We start from the raw sequence: 20,635 nt of genomic DNA on the forward strand, positions 1-20,635 counted from the left end.
GATGATAGGGAGGGAGATTAATCAAGAGATGGTTTGAAAGTTAAAGGGTGGGTGGGAGTGAGAGGGAGAGATGACATGGCATCATTGGACTGTGAAAGAGTTCCTCTGTCTTTTCATTCCTCGTCTCTATCGGCATTCTGTCATCTGTTTCCACGCCAACAGAGATACAAATTGCATAGGAAAGAGAAATAAGGGAGTGCAGGTTGCACATTTGCAGAGCAAACCCTTAAAGACTGACTCCCTGGGATGAGAGGGGTGGGGGGTTGATGGAGATGATGTGGAGGGAGTTGCCGAGGGAGAAAAGCTGATGCTTGATGTGGAAGTGGAAGCCTGCGGATAGAGGAAAGACCCTTCCCTCTCCCCTCCCCTCTCTCTTTTCTCTCTTTATCTATCCTCCCGACTGTCTGTCTGATGCAGCGGAGGAGAAACCGCATCCATTTCATCATGCCCGGCCTCACACACGCCGCTTCGCCTCCCTCTGCCAGAACGCCGCCATGCGCCACTCAAGTGTTGATAAATTGCCCCCACCTGCCTCATTTTTCACCAGCGCCGCCTCGTCGTCAAACACATACGCACTGACACAAAACCCCTGTGCACACCTCAGCGATAACAAGAACAATTGCTAAGCCCCAGGAATGAGAGATGGGAAGACAGAGGGAAAGGGCAAATGGGGGGGGTCTGGGATGGGGGCAGATGAAGCAAACAAGCAGCTGCTTTTAGTTTTTGACAGACAGGTAGAGAAACAATTTGCCAATGACAAAATCACTGTGCTGAAGAATAAGAGCTCAGTTTTATTTTAGTTGAATAAAGTAACAAGTATTTTCTGTTTACTGGCTGTACTGACTTCATGTCAGATACTTTCATGGCTTCAGGAGGATTTCAGTAAACCTATGAAAAAGGTGGAAAGCAGGAGTGTTTTAAAAAAAAAAAAAAAAAAAGTTTCAAAATCCCTTTAGCTGCTTTACAGCAGCAAATTTTAAACAGTGTCTCCATTTCCCACAAACACCCCGTCGTAACAATGGCGTCATTTCCAGCAGCCGCGTGACTGTAAATCACACGCTGAGGTGTCGTGTCTGAGGGGTTGAGTCATGCCATGGATTCACGTAGGATACTGCTGCGTTCACAAGACACCGCTACAGCAGGAGGACGGCCTGGAGGTGAGTCAAAGCTGTACAAAGACACATAGACGAGTTAATCAATAGAATGTTCACTAGTCTGTTTCTCTGCGCTCCCATCATGCTTTGACCTTTTGCCGTGACTTTTTTCTCTGCTGGCAGATGGTGTCAGTGAGGAGTAGTCATGCTCGGCCTGGAGCTCTATACACCGATGAACCACTCTTACAATTCATTGGGTGGAAAGATCTTGTTTGTATGTTTAGTAAAAGGTAAATGTGTATCGCACCGTCACGATTTTCAGCTTTTGCTCCTGGCTCCCCACTACAAGAATAGCTTCAGAGCCCACCGCATCTTCTACAGAGTGTGTTTATTTAGACCTGAATAGAAACTCGGGAGAGAAAAGCTTGCATGTATTGCGATGCAGTGCAATATTGCAAAAAAGTTTTTACGCCTGTCTGAAGTGGAGAAGTTGGCATTTGGAAAAAAGAGAGGACGTGATTAAGGATGGCCGTAACAGAGTTTTCAAAAACACCATGACGTCACGGCACCTGCCTCTGCTCACTGTACTGGAGATAAAGCATTCATGTCACTGCTGCCACTCACCGTTACATGCCTCCACTCTACCAGAAAGTACAAGAAGTGAGGAATGCCGCCCAAACAGGGGCCCTTGTTGCATGTCACCCGTCTATAACCGTAGCAGCTGACAAAAACAACACATCGAGTGACAAAATCATTAAAAAAAAAACATGAACACCATTCATACAGGTGTGAAGAAGCAATGAAATGTCAGAGTTAAATATGTCATCTTGTCACCTCTTCTTGAATATATTCGCATAAAGTAAAATAGTTGATGGAAACGCACTGATTCACTTTTTATTTAGCAAAAATGTCCGAAGGTTGCTTAAAACCTGTGCAGCATTTACACGTACAGGCCATATGACTGGATTGTATGCAGCGGTGACATGATTGTTTTTGTGTCCAGTAGTATTTACAGTATATTAACCTTTTAGAATTTCATGTAATAACACAGTTTTCTGTCAAATTAAAGGGGCACACAATTTTACATATGAAGGTCAGTTTACTGGTCATGAAAAGAACTATTCAGCCTGTAAAAACTGTTGCATAATGTCTCCTGTGGCTCTGGAGGATCTTTGTAAAGGCTGAGAACATTTCCCTGATGACTCTTGAGAAAGGCTTGAGAAAACCTGTGTTATGAACTAGGGGCATAGCAAGAAAGATGAGGGCATTTTATAGGCAGGGAAGGTCTCATGAAAGTTTCTGTTGAATTGAATTATGGGAAATGGGACTAAAACCAAGCACGAACTTCAGGGTCTGAAAAGCCAGCAGGGGGCGACTCCTCTGGTTGCAAAAAGAAGTCTGATTGTATAGAAGTCTATGAGAAAATGACCCTACTTCTCACTTGATGTCTTACCTCAGTAAACATTTTCCTTGTGAATTTATGGTCTCAGTCGCTAGTTTCCAGTCTTCTTCAATACAGCATGATGTTCATTTAGAGTAAAATAGACAATAAAGCAGGGTGTGCTTTAGGGCGTGGCTACCTTGTGATTGACAAGTCGGTTATACTAAAAGATACTCTAAAGAGTCGGCTGTTAATTGTTTCCAGTAAGTACATTTACAAGCTAACTTTGTTGGCAGTGACTTCGCACAGCGTAGCCATATGCAGTCAGCCTCCACCCTCTCGTCCAAATATGGTCACTTCTGGCTCCAAAAAAGCAAGATGGCCAAAATGCCTCTTTCTTTTTGTAATCTGTCCTCCACAAGTCCCCCAGGCTTTATGGATGTGCAATAGTAAATCACTGGAATTCCCCCAAAATGTTCAAGTGCAATAAAACATTTCAGTTCCTAAAGATGGATGATTAAATGTGACAAAGTAGCCTTCAGTATTGAACACACTAGTCGTGATTATCTGTTTTGCAATTGTTGCTCGGTCCTTCACTCTACCTTCCATGCTGACATATTGTTGTTCTGTTCAATGTCAAGTCACTCTGGCAGGAAGCTTAATCACAATATGAAAATGTTAACTGTAACGGAGTTAAAAAAAAAGTGTCCAAAAAGTGTATTTGAATGAAGCTGAGCATTTTTTCATCCACTTATAACTTTCTGCGAGGCTAAATCCAACCAGAGGCACTGTGTGTGTTTTCTGTGTTTTGTTTTTCGGTTCGCTCTAAAACTGACAAACGCGTCCCCGCGGCGCTGTACCGTGTCTGCAGCGCTGTCAGCAGCGCCTTGTTCAGTTGTGGCATCCTGATGCGCGTGTGATTGATAGATGACTGGGCCGACACCGTCCGGCACTTGAGTTATAACGACAGGTAAACTGCTGCAGTACCAGACAAATTACTTTGTTTATCTCCAACAGAAGCCCGGGCACAAAGCACAGCCTCTCAAACCAGCGTCCCGCATACACACCTGTGTGTCCTTACCCCTGGCCCGCACCCTCTCACGCAAGCCGTCCAGGTGGATGTGTTGCCATCCACTTCACCACAAGCTCAAACTTCTCACATGCCCTCGCAATAAACCAGAAAATCAATTGGGCCTTCTTGTTTCCCCGAGGCTTCCAAAGACCAATCAATTGAGGCCGATCTATTGTAATAAGGACGCGTCAGCCTTGGACGAGGCAAAGGAGATGCTGCGAACATAGGTTATTAGATTTGCCGGCGAAGGAAAAGGGAGGCTCAGCAGACAGGGCCAGGGCTTTTGTTTTCATTGAGTGGCTGTTATGTGAAGTCCACTTCTGCTTAGTAACTCCACCGTCGCTGCCAGCGGGCCGCTGCGCTCCCGCTTGTAAGGTGCTTCAGTCAGCAGCGATGCTTGGCCTCGCCAGGAGTGGGATTAACGCTCTCAAGAAGCCTCTCCCACTGACTGGAGGCTTTAGACATTAATGACATTCCCACCTTAGCTTTGTTACGCAACGTTGAACTGTGTGTTAAACTATTGAAGAGATCTTTGCCAGATGTCCCTTGTATCGATCAGAATGTTGAATTCATTCTTGTAGGAATTCCTTGTTCCTTACTGTATAACACAAAATATACAATGACAGTTTGTTGGTCCAGAAGTTTGTTCAGTCTAAATCCTCAACAGAGCAGGATGTCCCCACGGCCAGATTAACCTGCTGGGGGGCCCTGGGACAAAAATGAGCTGCCGGGCCCCAGGGCAGTTGCCAGCTTTGCCTTATTGGTAATCCAGCCTTGAATATGCTACTCTCAGGAAAACTGTATAATTCCTCATTACTAGTAAAGTTCAATGGAAAAATTATGAAGATTGAAGTCTCGAGGGACTGTTAGCAAGTCGAGCGCTAAAATCACTAGTCGACGCTGTGAGCTGTGCTCCCTACTTTGTAAAATATGATTTTACCTGACATCAACCAGCAGTAGTTAATGTGTAAAACATAAATGCCTGAATAAATTGACATAGTTTGCACTACATTTATTACCATCTCCTGTGTATAAAATTGCTTATTTCATTACTATTTATAAGCGCCTTGTCACTGTAAGAGCCCAAATGGTGTCTTTTCTTCACCATCAATTTGCTGTAGTGAGCTAAAGATAAAGCTTCTGTTGACACTGATAATAATGTGTTTGTATGTGGCTGCAGGGGCACAGGACATGCCACTGACAATGCAGGGTCAGGCTGGCTAACAAATGCTCCATCTTCATCCAATAAAGTTTCTCTTAAAGATAAGAGTTCTGACATTCTTCAGAACTTTTATTTATTGAATGGTTGAAATGGATCACTGTCAGATCTGTGACAAAGCATGATGAAGGAGAGCAGGTCAGAACACTAGGACTGACAACAATGAACTGTTTACTGGCGCAAAATAAGAAAGAAGAAGAAAGAATGTTGACTAGCCTACTAGCCTTCAACTAGTTTTCAAAACCTGGGAGCTAGTAAAAATATGTCGCTCCTGCTCCTGGCTTGGTCATATCCTGTCCCATTTTCTGGGTATTTGGGGTTTTTAGCAACCTGTGGGGAGTTCACATGCTAACAAATAGCAGGTATTTTATAGGCTCATCCCAGTATTACATGTATTTAGTAGTATTTAGCAGTATTATTACTACTTTTAGGCAAAAAAAAGGGTTTAGTATTTTTCCACCAGTATTTTGACAGTGTGATTATAAACAGCATTTCCACCTTCGTGTTGGGCAATAAAATTTACAAGAAAATACAATTGAACAGCCAACTGGATGGATAACATTTTAATATATTTAGTTTTCGGTCTTTGGTCAGAATTTTCTGAGGGGGTTTGGGTGCATTGGGTGGACCTGGTTATGGCCCTGCTAGCAGTCTGTCCGTCAAATGTACTTTAATGTACACTCTCCGTCTTTGCAACACACATACACACACTTTTGTGTCATAACTCCTGATGAAATAATGGATGCAGCTCACAGGTTCAAGCCCTGAAATGATCACACGCTGATCTGCAGCATCGGCCTGTCATCGTAGCCCTCTGATCAGTCGCTGCAGTGTCGTTATCCCTCTCACACGTGGGCTTTTGTCGCTCACATTTCGCACCGTTCCCCAGAGATACACTCCGCACAAATGTTGCTTTGCGCTCACGAGTACGTGTTTTGTTTCTTTTTGCAATATGTCTTCGCGCTCGCTCGTTTCAGTGGGAAAACCAGCAGCTCCGACGCACGCACAAACACCTTCCCCTCACTCGCACACATCATCACTCACTGTAAACAACCCGAGGGCTCTGGGCTCTTTCACCACAAGCCCACCGTAATGCCTCGTCTCCCAGGCCATTCATAAGCCGTAATGTGCGCGTTGGTACGGAGTAGATCAACATGAGTGGTGGTGGCTTGTGTATCGCCTGCGAGTTTCCCGAAGATACTACATCCAATTCCTTTCCATCACACCCACTACAGCTCATTTGCATCAGAGTGATATGGTGTTTTACTACAGGCGAGGCAAGAGTGTGATTTGTTGGCGAGATGAGCGGTGAATCAATGATAAATATTTGACTTCAAACTCAAATGTCACACAAAATGTGCATGCAAACATCTGCTATGTCCACAAATTTATGAATGACGCCCTGGCATAATGCTGCATAGTTACAGAACATATAGTACATACTGTACGCGGTGGTAAATCAGTGGTGCAGATTGTTAGGTACACAGATTGTATTATTCTCTTCACTGACAGGGTGTAACAGAGGGACCCTTCATCTCTTCTCCTCCTCCTCATCCTTCCCTTCAGCGTCAAGGCTCCGCTGCCTCATAAAGCTTGTGCTTTAATGTCAGACAGGCAGCTTCAAACATCCTGTCTTCCTCTTTGCACATGTCTTATTTCTGTCGTTCTCCATTCCTCTCCCCCATCTGTCTTTCTCCCTTTCTGGTCATCCCTTTACTGTTTCTTCATTTTCACATTCTCTCTTCCTCCACTTTTGTCCCCTTCTCCTGTCATCACGCCTCGCCCTTACCTACCTCTTTCTCATCTCTCCCATCCCGGCTGTTTCTGTAACTCTACCTCCCCTCCGTCACCTTCTCACAGCTGTACACAGCTGTCAGACATGGCAGTGAATTGTATCGCGCTGACCCGATCAGAATTCAGTATGAGGGGTCATCTCTTCAAAGCAATTGTCGGCTATTGGTAAGCAGCTGCTTTGGAGCAGAAAGCAGGGAGAGACAGACAGACAGACAGACAGACAAGAGGCAACAGGACGTCTCACTGTTTACTGATTCTCTCTGCTAAGAATTCCTGATTAGTCAGGATGCCGTTGGTGTTTTTAGTCAGGTCTGAAGTTAGTGGATGTCATTACAGAAATGGCTCTGATGAAGGTTAGTTTAATGGGCAGTGGGGCATGATGAGAGCAGGGCAATACTCTTTAAACACATGAAGACACTCTGAGAGTGTATAGTATGAACGTCCAGGAACCTCTGAATATGATATAAAACTATGTTGTAGTACAACCCCCCCCAGTGTCTGCCAATTTTTACACTTGCACTGGTTGAAGAGAGGGCAATATTAGATTTTTTTTCAAATAATTTCTCTTGGGGACGGAGCCAGTGGGCTTCAGCAGGCAAGCTGTTGATGTTAACACAGCCAAACACAGCTTTTAGTCTCTGCTGCTGCTGACTTTGAGTTTGGTTTGTTAGTATGAAATATTGTCTTTCACTCTGTGTAATATATGTTTTATTACTACTACATCCTCTCCTGCTATTGTTCTTTTTTGCCACTAATACTACCATTGAACACATTTTATTGTTTACAAAATAAGCCCATTAATAAAAAGACAGACAAGAACATGGGGAAAAAACAATACATACTAAATAGAAACAATAATAGTGATTATCAAATCATTGTTTTATAATGTCGCATAAAATAAACATTAAAAGCAATTGTTGAAAAATCCAACAGAGGTAACAGATTAAATGTATCTTGTCCAATAAAATGAAGCCTTAAAACAAATGCTTTTTTTTTTTGCTTTTTCTTTTTACACGTTAGCCTCTCTGGTTAAACGTTTCTGACCACATCCAGTATCACTGTACCAAGATGAGGATGTCATGGTGTACTGACACACCCTGGGGTACACCTGTACATCACTGCAGCAAGGTGAGAAGTTAAACTGCTGGAAGTCAGAAAAAAGATTTTCAGCAGTTTAGATATTAGATATTAGAAAATATTGGAAACAGCTCACAGTATGCAATACAATTCAACAGCACCACAAACTGCAGCCTCCAAAATGACTATACAGTCGAATCAACCCCTCTCTAAAACCATTGTCTAAAACCATAGGTGAGATATACTGCAGGACTATATTAGTGTGGCATTCATTTTAGCTAGGCGTACCATATAAACTGACAGCTGGGTGTATAAGGGCAAGCAAATCTTAATCTGCAAAGTAACTAGTAACTATAGCTGTCAAATAAATGTAGTGTAATGTGAAATAGCATAAAATGTAAATACTCAGGTAAAGTGCCTTATACAGTGGTGTAGTTGTCCTTCATAACTTGAGTAAATGTACTTACATCTACTGCTACCACTAGTATTACTTCTACTATAAGTGTCTGTCATAAATCATACGTGTCACCCCCTATAAATTATGCTGTGGATGTCATTTTGACTCATGAAGGCACAAGTTCTTAAAAACTCAGCCTCTGATCTTGACTTGTGGCCCGTCACCACACCGCAGATGTTGCCCATAAATTTTTGGGGTTTCTGTTTTTGTTTTTTCTCTTCTTCTCCATAAGTCGGTCAGCGGTTTGCGTAGGTAGCGAGCATCTCCCGAGGACTGGCTCATTGGCCGGTGTCTCTGTCACACTGCCATGTCCTCATCAGCCGGGTCACAGCTAACGTCACACAGTGTAGGTCTGAGACCTTGATACTGCATCATCTGATACACTCGTAAATTCCATTTTATCACGGTTGGCGTCTCAGTAGTCCCCTCGCTTTAATCTAGTGTGACCAATCCAGAGTTTTTCATACTCTTCCTCTTTATTAATTCACAACTTAACCCACAGTGTTGTGTTTAATATGGTTATGGGGAAAGTAAGACTAATATGATAATGTTGTTGTACAAATTATGGAAAAACGATGACCCGTTCAGGCCTCTTAGGTCATCAGGAGGTCTTCTAGCTGAACCCAGAATTAGATCCAGGTCCAGTGCCTTCAGTTACTGAGGTTGTGCTCTCTGGAACAAGCTTCCATCACAACTGTGTCCACATTCAAAAGTAAACTCAAAACTTTCCTATTCTCCCAGGCTTATGGTTTATTACTGTGTCATGTGATATCAAACCAGCTGTGTGCATTTTCATCAGATTCTGTTTCATCAGACTGCTCTCAGATGAAGCCATGAAAGAATATTGAGCACAGATGGAACTCAATATGAGTTAGGTTAACTCAACTCATTTGGTTAGTTAAAGGTTGAATAGAAAAGTGTGGAGTTGGAAAGATTTTGGATTTGTGTGAAATGAAAAAGACCTTGAGGCCAAGCCTTAGCGTGTGTGCACATTTTTAAAAGGCTTTCTATGAATCCACCCATTTAGACACACGAATGGCACAGAGATGTATCTGCACACATACATTTTATTTAAACCCCATGTAAAAATGAGCCTGGTTGAACTTTGACCTTCAGTATGAATCCAAGAGAGATGCCACTTAATATTCTGACGTGCAGCGGAGCCACAGTTTGGTCTGCACACTGAATATTATGAAATGCAACAAGAGAAGTAAGAAAACAGTAATAATGTTGATTGATATTGAATACTGCGCTTTCAGGGGGCGTTTAGGTCCTTTTATTACTTTATATGAACACATGCATCTTTATTTGAGTCTTTTTAAAACTTCTTTAAAGGGATAGTTTGACATTTGGGGAAATACGCATATTCACTTCTTTACTGAGAATTAGATGAGAAGATTGATACCACTCTCGTGTCTGTCCGTTATGCATAAAGTTAGATCCAGCAGGCGGGTAGCTTAGCTTAGCACAAAGACTGGAAACAGGGGGAAACTGCTAGCCTGGCTCTGTCCAAAGGTAACAAAATCCGACTACCAGCAACTCTGAAGCTTGCTACATAAATTGCATGTTATATCTCATTTGTTTAATCTAGTCCTGCTGCCACCATGAGCAGAGCATCCAGGAAGTCACCAAGCTTGGCAAAGAATCAGCCCCTCACATAACCCCCTGCAAAACCCCAACTTGCCGTTTTACACTTAAAACAACTGAGATATTTTTATCTTTTATCTTACTTTTAACGAACATTAATGGTGCTTGTAGGCAGATTTTATTACATTTGGACAGGGGCAGGCTTGCTGTTTCCTACTACTTCCAGTTTTTATGTTAAGCTAAGCTAACTGGCTGATGGCTGTAGCTTTATATCTACTGTACAAAGATGAGAGTGGTATCCATCTTCTCATGTAACTCTGCAAGGAAGCAAACAAGCGTATTTCCTAACATGTCAAATTATAGAAATATATTTCTATTAAAAAGAAAAAATAAATAAAGACGCGTGTGTTCATGTGGCTCATATGAAGTAATTAAATGCACAATTTGAAAAACAACAGAAGAGCAAATTAAACTGAAAAACAATAATGCTGCATACATGCTGCATTGTTTCTTGTGAATCTCTTGAGCTTGCGAAGGCTGTTTGAATCCAGTGCAGGAATGGCATTTGTTGCATAGGATGTGTGGGTGGCAGAAACCACGAAAATACAAGACAACAACAAAACATACAGTAATGTAAGGTAATTATGTGAGCAGTAGAAAGATCAATGTATTTGTCATATAACTCCAAACTTCAGATTCTTCAAACTGTATTTTACAGACATCTGTCCACTGTGGCAGTCTGTCTAATCTGTCTACTTCCTGTCTGGCTGGGTGTGTGGCCTCCCTTGTCCCCTTTATAAGAAAAGTACAATATGTGTATCAGCTTGAAAAGGTACATAAAACTCTGTGAATCCTGGCAACCTCATCTACATCCGTGAAAACAGCTCTGCACCTTTGGTCTGCTGACAATATCTGAAGAAGATCCTTGGCCTCTCCCTGCACCCATGAATCCACACACACATGAAAGGACACACACACACACACACACACACACACACACACCCATGGACCATAAAAGCCAGCCTTCATGCCACATCAGGGCCCCCTTCCCTCCCTCACACACAGTGACACCATCCACCATGATTCATCTCCCTGGCAGTGTGAAGTGTAAAGCAGATTATTACCAGTGAAGGGCTCAGCCCCCTTGAAGATCTACCGCTCTCTCGTCTGCCCTGCAGAAGAAATGGGAAAATATTGCTAATGTTTACAGCCCCGTGAATGTGTGTGTGTGTGTGTGTGGGGGGGGGGTGGTCATGTTATGTGCACTAGTAATGCCTGAAGCCTGACCAGCATGGCTAAGAAGCTCCCAGGCTTGTTTACCGTCTAGAAATGTGCTGACTTCAGGGGGTTTTGTGTGCGAATGTTTCTGAATGCATGCGTTTGCAGAAGTACCTGTGTGTGTGTGTGTGTGTGTGTGTGTGTGTGTGTGTGTGTGTGTGTGTGTGTGTGTGTGTGGGTGTGTGTGTGTGTGTGTGTGTGTCATTATGTGTACATTTATTTTTGCACATCAATAAACCCAGAAGCCAGCTGTTGTTGAAGCCTGTACAGTATTTTTTACAGTCCTTCTTTGTTTTTCACTTTGCTATTCTGAGGCCCATTTAAAATGGCCAAACTGACAAAATGATAATACTATAATATGCTACTCTGATCAGTAACTGTGCTCAGTGAGAGGGAAGCTGACTTATATGCTAATCTAAATGAAAGCCTATTTGCACATATCATGTAAATTATTCTGTAGGTCAGTCTCATTATTTCTTAATGAGTTGTAGTGTAGGGGCATCGGTATCAAGACTGCACTCTGTGCACCAACCTCCCCAAATTAGCATTCAGATTTTGCAGAAGTACTGCAGCACTGAAGAACAGCTGCTACGATTGGAGTTTGTGCATGCAGGTGGTGCAGGGAGGGATGTGCAGAGGCTGGATTCTTCTCATTTGTACTTTTTCTGAGGGCTTTATGCCACAACAGGATTTGCATAAATTCTTAAAGGTAAAATCTGATGTAGGCAAGTCACCAAATTGCCCTGGCAATGAAATCTTATTGAGTACCAAAATGAATATAACACCCCTTATTATTAGCAGCTTAGTGAGATTTCAATTCCGCTGTGAAATTTTAAAGGATCACTGTTTAATAGATTAGAGTAACCACATATTAACAGATGAAAAACAAAATGTGGGGAAAAAAACAATTAAACAAGACTACGTTTATAGCCATGCTCGTGGCTTTGTGAGGCTGAACTTTGAATGCTAACATCAGCAAGCTAACATGCTCATACTGGGTGTTTTACTCTGCTTTTATCGTAGCACTGAAATCAGGGTTTCTCGTTCAAATTGGGATTCTTATGGTTGTTTCTTACTTTGGACAGTAGTCAGGCTGCTAGCAGTAGTTACTTGTTAGCGCGAAGCAATACTAAACTATGTTATCACTCACAATTTCACTTAACCTCTTCAATGAACAGGTGTCTTTCTTATCTCTTATTCCTAAAGTGGTGGTGGTCATCTCCAGTGTGCCCTGTATTGTTGGTAGTTGGTCTGAGGAAAATGGGAAGCAATCCTGTTGTGTTTGCAACAGCAGCCAACAATAATACCACTTGGAACCGCTAGGGGGGGGAAGTTGAAATGTCATTGTCATTCACTGTAATGTGATTAGTGTTGCAGGTATAAGCCAAAGTATTGAAAAAATGTCCGTTTTCACCTGATGATGGCGCTAGAGGGAAAGTCTTGTGTGTTCACTTCTTCACTTTTACCAGAGGAAGACTCTGTGTTGTTGAAACGTTATCCGTCAATCATGCCAGTTTGGATTTCCTGCTGTAGCTCAGACCATGAACAGAGTCATCAGGGTGCATGGCTGTGGTAGTATAACAGAACGCCAGCAGACCTGGGATCAGCAGACAACCAGCCTCTTAACGGAATGGATGTATGGATGCATAAAATAGTAAATAATTAAAAGTAGCGTGATGAATGTATCCAAATATAACAAAGTGAAAGTAATGTTTTCCTATAAAAATCTACTCTAGTAAAAGTATGCTGCTCAAAAAATGTGACTTAAACTGTTCCTAAATATACCGGAGAAGATATAACTTACTACCCACCTGTGATGAGACTGTATTCAGTCTGGGCCAAAGTGGTGGAACGACCGACATTGCCCTCCTTAGAGCCACGCTCTAAGATAAAGATAAACATGGTAAAAGATGGCTAGATAAGACAAGGAAACGTGTTTAATTTGAAGTTTTAGGTGCATATAAAACTCTTCCCATTAGCTTTCTGTGGAAAGCTCTGAGCTGCCCTCGCTCTCTGTCATGTGTCCACGTTGTGTGTCTGAAGGACAGTTAGACTGTGGCAGGCCAATGAAAGCAGAGCTGACCTTGGCTGTCCGCTGCAGACTTGCGGGTCAGACAGGTCAGCAGAGATGATGGTGCACCTGGCAGTATCTGAAGCTCTCATGGAAAAGGTTTAACACCACCCTTTAATATGAAATCAGGACACATTCAAGTTGAAGTTCATTTATAAAACACCATTTAATACAGAGGCAGTTCAAAGTGCATCGGAGGGAAATAAAACATTAAAACAACAAAGCAGAAAGGGAGAATAGAACACAAGCACCAGAAACAAAGGAAATAAAAATAAATATACAAGAACAACAATGCTTACATTACTTTATGAGAACAATAAACCGAATAAAAAAGGTAGCTTTTACTGTAAACGAGCACCACTTCAACTTAAACTCTAAATCTTCGTCCACGGGGGAGAAACTCAACCGCTAAAGATAAAGAGGATCGAAAAGGATGCTCTAGAATAATTTGAGCCTTTAAAATTGCTTTGTTGGAGAAAATGTGAGACATATCAGGCAGTTTAGGTGCAAGATGCTCTGTGCTCGATCATCAGTTTTGGAGAAAGCTCTGGGTAGATGAAGGAGATTGGTACCTTGAGACCTGAGAGATCCGCTGGGTTTATAAACTGAGGGCATGTCTGGTATGCGGTGTGGAGCCAGGCCATTAAGAGCTTTGGACGTAAGAAGGAGGATCTTAAAATGAATTCAATTCTGAATACACAGGTCTCTGATGACAACTCTGATTATTTAAGAGGGAAATGCAGTAATAGTACTAAGAAATACTACCAGGAAGTATTTCTGAGTAGGGATGCAGTTAATCATGTGATTATGAGAGTTCAGATCAGCATCCATAACAACTCTAGAAATGTATTAGCAGTTGATCAGAGAGTCTATGGGATCTTTATCATTAGGGGACAGTGAAAGAAAAAGTTGAGTGTTGTCAGCATAAGTATGACTAAGGGTTAGCACGTACTGTATAGATTAGTACCGGGAAGTTTGAGTGTTATGTTGTTTCGGACCTCTAAATGTATTATTATTATCATATTATATTTGAGTTTGAGCAGCCAAACTGCTGCAGCAAGTCCATCAGCAACCAGGAATAGATTCTGCAGGCCAACAAGCCCTGAGTCTACTGCCTGGTACTGATAAGCCTCCCAGCGTTATCTTTGGTAGTCTTCAGTGTACAGGCAGCAGTTCCGCATGTACACTAAGGGTTGACGGCAGCCAGTACTTACAAGAGCTGGTATCAGCAGCAGCTGAGCCGGATCAGGTCGAGTTGAGTGTACAGGCTTCCATTTTGATCGCTGGCAGTTAGCTTGATAATATATAAACGCAGAGGTGGGAGTGTACATACCATAATCGAAAAAAAGTCTCAATAGAAAAGATGTGTTTGTTCATTGTTTTTGTCAGCATTAGTATAAGCTGAGCAGAAGTGGTCCCAGAATGGATCCCTTTGGGGTTTGTAAAAAAAAAAAAAAAGTCTCCAAGTGTGATGATGAAGTCATGATTCAGTGGTAATGGCCAGTTTCCAGGACTGTTTCACTTAAGTCACTGCATCATTTGGAAAATGTATTGCTGTTGTATGTGTCTGTTTTCATTTATCAGGCACAACAGCACATTTTGTAATGCATTTTGCTCTCATGCTCAGTTTTTTATTGTACAAATGAATAAACCATAACAAAGCTGCAGGTTGAAGATGATCACATTTGGAGGGGTTTTGGCAGTAAGGGGGGCTGTGCCCGGACAACGTGGCCCAGCAGCTTGGCATTTTTCTATCACTTGTTTACTGTGAGTTTCTATTTTATTTCAGAGGTTACCTGTAGCTACAACATGAATAATTTGGGACTCACTAGATTTCAGAAGTTTCAAAGAACTTTCCTTTTTGAAGAATGGTACAATATGGCTTGACACACAGCTCATGGTGTGTCTGACAGCAGAGCGAGGAGAACTGGAGTGAAAAACCCAAGGCTAATGACTGGCCTGCCAGACGCCACACAGCATTCCCTTTCTATTGGCTGCAGCCTTTCATTAGTACTGAAAAAACTCCTCTAACATCCATGTGTGTGTGTTTGTAAATACATAATCCTTGTATATATTTATATAAATAAAAATATTCCCTGTTTATGATTAGAGCTGCATCCCTGTAATACCCCCCCCCCAACGTATCATCATGTCTTATATCTAATTAGAAAAGAACCCTAATTGCCTATTAGAGTAACACTCCCTGACTCTAATTGCCTGAGTCATCAAAGCCCTACTGGACACTTTAAAGAAGGTGTTGGTTCCAAAAGTCATCATTTGTCTTTTATCAGTAATAAGCTTTTAATTGTAACAAAAAAGTAAAATAATAACACGTCAAAATGTGTCGCGCGTATAAAGAATGAGGCCGCACTCAACAGTGGGGATCTTTTTTACTATATGTAGTGTGTGTTTTAAGAAAGATGGGACAGTGGGGAAAATATAAAAAAGAGATTGGAATGGGTCACTGTGACATAGTCTGTGCTACACATTTAAAAGCAATTATTGGCAACATGGCATGCCTGAGCAACTTTACGTCTGTTGCAACAGAGTTGAAAAGCAAAACAAGGAATGCAGTTCCCCTATGAAACGCACAGACGTCTAAAACACATCGCGTCTCTGTGATCTACATTCCTTATCAGATTCACATTTCACAGGAAATGATGCCTCCTCTTTTATTTCCCTCTTTGTTCTCCCACCTCCTGCCTTCTGTCAGATCAGATGCACGTCAGCTGCAGCGTCTTCATTCTCTGACAACAGGAAGTGTTTGGGGAAACCACTACAAAACAGCAATTCACCGCATTACTGCTGCAATTGTATGTTGTTGAGAAATCCAATCTATGCCATTTGCTCGATTGTTTATGAAACATTTGTGGCGATAATTCTGGTTTACTACAACTTGGGTCATACTTTTGTTTCATTTTTATTGGTTATGATAACGCTGTACTAACGCTGTATAAATGTAACAGCCGGGATCTTGGAGGCATCACTACGACAAAGCTCAAAGAGGGAAGAAACAAGCAGGCAGTTGATGTACACATCGGGGAAGACGAGCTGGTGTTCAGTATCCTACTTGCGGGAGTCCTTAGAGAGCAGGATGAATGATCTTAGGAATACAGGGCGGCAACCTACAGGCTGAGAAGGGCAGTCAAAGTTTCTAAGCATGCTCTATTCTATTATTATTATTATTATTATTATTGCACGCTAACCTTTTAGCACATTCTCTAGAGTATATCACCCCTGCATTTTCCTGCATATATTGAAAAACGTGTATGTGACAAATAAACGCTTGAATCTTGACTCTCGATCAGTTGGGTTTAAACAGTTTAACCGGATTATCTAAACAACTGTATTTAGAGGTAAACTGAAAGTAAGTGCACACCTATGTATAGTGTATAAAACTGAAAAAAGGGAAACTGTGCACGTACATCTATTACAAGTTCAGTTGGTCAAAGTTGCTACACGGAACTTTTCATTTTGTGTTGATTTTGGTGGCCCCTGTGGACAAAAGTGGCAGTGTTTCACCGCCTCGCGTTGTAAAGATCTTGATCTGGCTGGCGCGTACCTTCGTTTTGGAAGCGAGTGGTAGAAAGACGCATCCCAACCCTTGCGTTAGACACGTCTACTTTGCAATAACCTAAACTGGCCTCGCAATGTTCACCTTAGGTAAGGGGGTCACTTCAGGGTCAGCTTTGAATCCTTTCAAATACCGATGTTCTCTCCGTCTGTGGAATGACCGACCGAGTTACTCGTGTGTTACCCGCCCGTGCTCTATCACTGTCCCCTTTTAAACTTATATTTGTTCATCGTTCTTTTCTTTTTCTCTTTGCTGATCCTGCCCCCAGTGACAACCACAAAATATAACATGCTTCCTTTGAACTACTACTACTACTTTTAACGTACAACTCACTGCGAAACTTGCCTGGGAAGATGTAAACGATGGCTCTTCTGGTCTGCATACCGTAAATCATTTCGTCTGATTTCACAGGGAATCGGCCCCGGAGACAGGCATCAAGAATTACTATATAGAAATAGCCAATCTTCTTCGCTGATGGTCTCGTTTGCTTATGTAGGTCATATAGAGGCATCAGTGTTAAATTGAGACTGTGTCCTAACCAGCTAAAAACTCCTTGTAGCTTCTTTAACATGAGGGTTTGTTTAAAACCTGTCTGATCATCTTACTGGCTCCCTGTCACCACATCCCAGAGGTCTCAGCAGATACCTTAAAAAAAAGAAGACCCAGGTTGCAATAAACTGGAATTATCCTTGGCACTGATAGTTCCCAGATCTACCTACTGAGCAGCATGGTAATACAAGGCAAGACAAAACAGCTCTAATTATAATAACCTAATAGTTTTTTTCTGCAACAAACCATCAGCTCCAAACCTAAGAGGAGAAACCAGCCCTGCTACTTCGTGTTGTGCTGTTCTGTCAGGACAGACTCGGGGGTGCTGTGTGTTTTATGGATATTCACCTGCAGAGATGATTTTGCAGAACAAAATATGGCTGCTTGAGTCATCAAACACACATGGCACACACACACACATACACACACATGCACATAAGATCCCACCAACAAAACTAATAATACCTTTCCATAATCACCAGCCATGACATGTCTAATAACTAATATGTCCTGCAGTATATTAACATCAGGTCCACTGAGAGCGCCCCCCCCCCCCCCCTTTCCGGCCACCTGCTGTGAACAGGAGGCAGAGGCCTCATCTTCTTTTCTCCAACACTGACCATGAGTCAGCCTTATGTAATGTCCGCTCTCTCGCCATTACAACTCTGTTATGCTATCCTTTTATTGCCCACTCAGCACCTTGACCGCCAATGTGGCCGGCTGTAACATGATAGCAGCTCTCCATCTCGTTCTCCATCCCGTTCTCCGTCAGACTCGCTCTTTTCTACTTCTACATCCGTCTTCCTCACACAAGTCCTGATTCCATTTCCTGCCCTCTCAGTGTCACTCTCCTCCAGTTTACTTGCTGATGCTGATTGCCTCTGTAATGCACTGAAAATGTCCTGGGTGGCTATTCAGAGCAAATTGCTTTGTGTTGTGTTGCCGTAGGGCCCAAACTAACTGGACTGGGGAGGCAGGCTGAGGCCTCCACAGTCTGGTGGAAAATAATGACGGAGGCTGCTAATGGGCCTCGCTGTTAGGCCTCAGTTTTTGCTGTTACAGCACTGAAATAGCTGTGGCATGACAGTGTAATGTGTTCAGTACTGTGCTGATGAAGCCCCTTGGTGTAAATTCACCTTTAGGTTAAAATACATCTTCTACACCATCAGGTCTGGATGCTTTCCCAGTAATGGATCTGGGCTCGTATTTCAAAGTAGGAAATCACACCTACCTGGCCAGAGCGTTACCCTTTTTTTTTTTGCTGATATGTTAGGAGTTGCCTTGAGATGGGTGTTCAGGCGAGATAGAGATTCTATGAGAGGAGAGATGTTTTGCTTGATGACAATAAGCTCATTGAAAGATCGTTTTGACAGAAAACGAATAATATTTGAGACTGACCCTGCACAGGATGTAGCAGAACACATGCCGTCCCCACGGAAGCCCACGTCCGTGCAGTGTTGCACGTTATCGTAACTGGGAAAATGCTGCTGTGCTACAGTGGTGATTCTGTCATAAATGGAACTGTGATCGTGCACGGCGAGGGTCCTCAGAGAGCGAGCAGACCAGAACTTATTTCAACACAATCATGTCACCCTGGCTGGATGTTCGCCGCATGATGAAGGATATGTCAACCTCTAATTACAACAGTTTTTAAAATATATTTGTATATATCCAATTATTTTTTAATGAGGCTATTTCAAATAATAGTGGGGTACAATATTTGAGAGAAGAATATGTATTGTAACGATATATTGCGTAAAATGTATTTTTTAAGCCAGTTGAGTGGCTGTGTTTACAGTATAAAATATACACTATATAAATTGCGTACTTGTAAATAGCTTATATTATTATTTGGCATCATATTTTTTGGCATATTTAACCTTGGTAACTACCTAAGTTATTGACCTACAGCAGCCACATAAAACCTACACATAATAAAGTCTAATATTTCAAGCCTGTCAGAGAACTACAACACGTCACCATAATTTCTACTTTACCGCTCTGAGTGTCGTAAAACAGCGATGTCTCTCTCTCTCTCTCTCTCGAACCCTTTTCTTTGAACACAGTAAAATAGGTTTTGTATTATATTTATTACATTAAAAGGTTTGTTCTTTGTCTCCTCTTGTTTCAGGTTGCAAATGATGCAGCGAAGGATCTAAAGAACTCTGGACACCAGCAAGTACAGAAGACCCCTGTGTGTGTGTGTGTGTGTGTGTGTGTGTGTGTGTGTGTGAGAGAGAGAGAGTGTGTGTGTGTTTTTGGATGAGAGAGTGAGTGTGTGCTGTAGCTTTCATGTGCTTTTAAAAGCGCAGCTGTTTTAGTCTGGGCCAAGACACCGTCAGATTAACTGTATCTTTTTATGCACTCGCCCCATATTTAAACTGGATATGGGTCAGACGGGCTCTTTTTATATACTGTGCTCATTACATTTTTGGGTCACTCAGCTTTTTACACCGGGAGCCTTGTAAATAAATCATAAATGTCCCTGTTCTGCTTCTGAGTGCTGGTCATCTGTCAATATCTGTGGGTTGCGTGAATTGTGCTTTATGGTGAATTACACGGTAAGCTGTTCGCATACGGGTGCACATGGGAACAGCAAACAGTGTAACACACACACACACACACACACACACACACACACACAGTCGCAGGCCATATTGTGCGTAATGTGTCGTCATTGAGTGTCTCTCTTTAAATGAGTCAGACTTTGCTGCGGACATCGCCGTGCCAGGCCGGTCCCAGCGAGGCGAACGGATAAGAAGGGCAGGGGGGGGCGAAGGGGGCTGACTCTGCAGGGATGGTGGCCAGGAATAGAAGTGGTCAGATGGGGCAGTATCGATCAGCAGGAGGGGTCAGAGGATCAGCTGGTGGAGAACGCAGACTGGTCCCACGTCAGAGGGATGCACACAGTGTTGGACACTGGGCAATACAGTCTGGACAGATTGTGTGTGTGACTGAGGAAGCAGGGCAGGTTATTACATAAGATGCTTGCTGACTATTGCTAAGAAGCAACTCGGAATACTCTTCTGCTTTAATCTTTATTCTGTTTTTAGGTTGACGTCTTCGTTTCTCTGTTGCTCCGTCTTTTATTTGCACTTTGTGACGTTTGCTCTTGAAAGGTGCTATGCAAATAATAATAATTGGATTTTTTGATCTAAAACGTTTTACCATTTGAATTTGAATTCTAAGTAACATCTCTGCCTCCCACCTGCTCACATTTCCAACAGTGACTCCATTTCAGCATTATCCACAAGTTATAAAAAGCGAATGATTAAGCAGCATTAATGCTACAGGAGTTGACATCGTGATAGATTACCTCTTCGGCAGACCTTTCGGTTGGATCTCTGTTCTAATTGTCCACCTCACTGGTCTATAAGGAACTGACACTGACAGCTTCTTCCTCCTCTGCTGTTCACAGTTTTCCCATCTGCAGTCCCTCCATCTTCTCTTCCATCTCCCCTTTCACTCTCTGAGTTTCAGAG

The 20,635-nt window shown here is 42.4% G+C and overlaps 1 protein-coding gene across 1 annotated transcript in view; it reads left to right on the forward strand.

Annotated features, from left to right (window-relative positions):
* The window catches only part of LOC139301044 (endonuclease V-like), a 58,392-nt gene extending 38,995 nt beyond the window's left edge, over positions 1–19,397 (forward strand). Inside the window, exon 9 of the mRNA XM_070924310.1 lies at positions 19,285–19,397. The gene's annotated coding sequence lies outside the window, so the exon portion shown is untranslated. The remainder of the gene's footprint in view (positions 1–19,284) is intronic.
* Positions 19,398–20,635: the final 1,238 nt, after the last annotated feature.

The sequence above is a fragment of the Enoplosus armatus genome, chromosome 2 (assembly GCF_043641665.1).
Source record: "Enoplosus armatus isolate fEnoArm2 chromosome 2, fEnoArm2.hap1, whole genome shotgun sequence".
Classification (NCBI taxonomy): Eukaryota; Metazoa; Chordata; class Actinopteri; order Centrarchiformes; family Enoplosidae; genus Enoplosus; species Enoplosus armatus.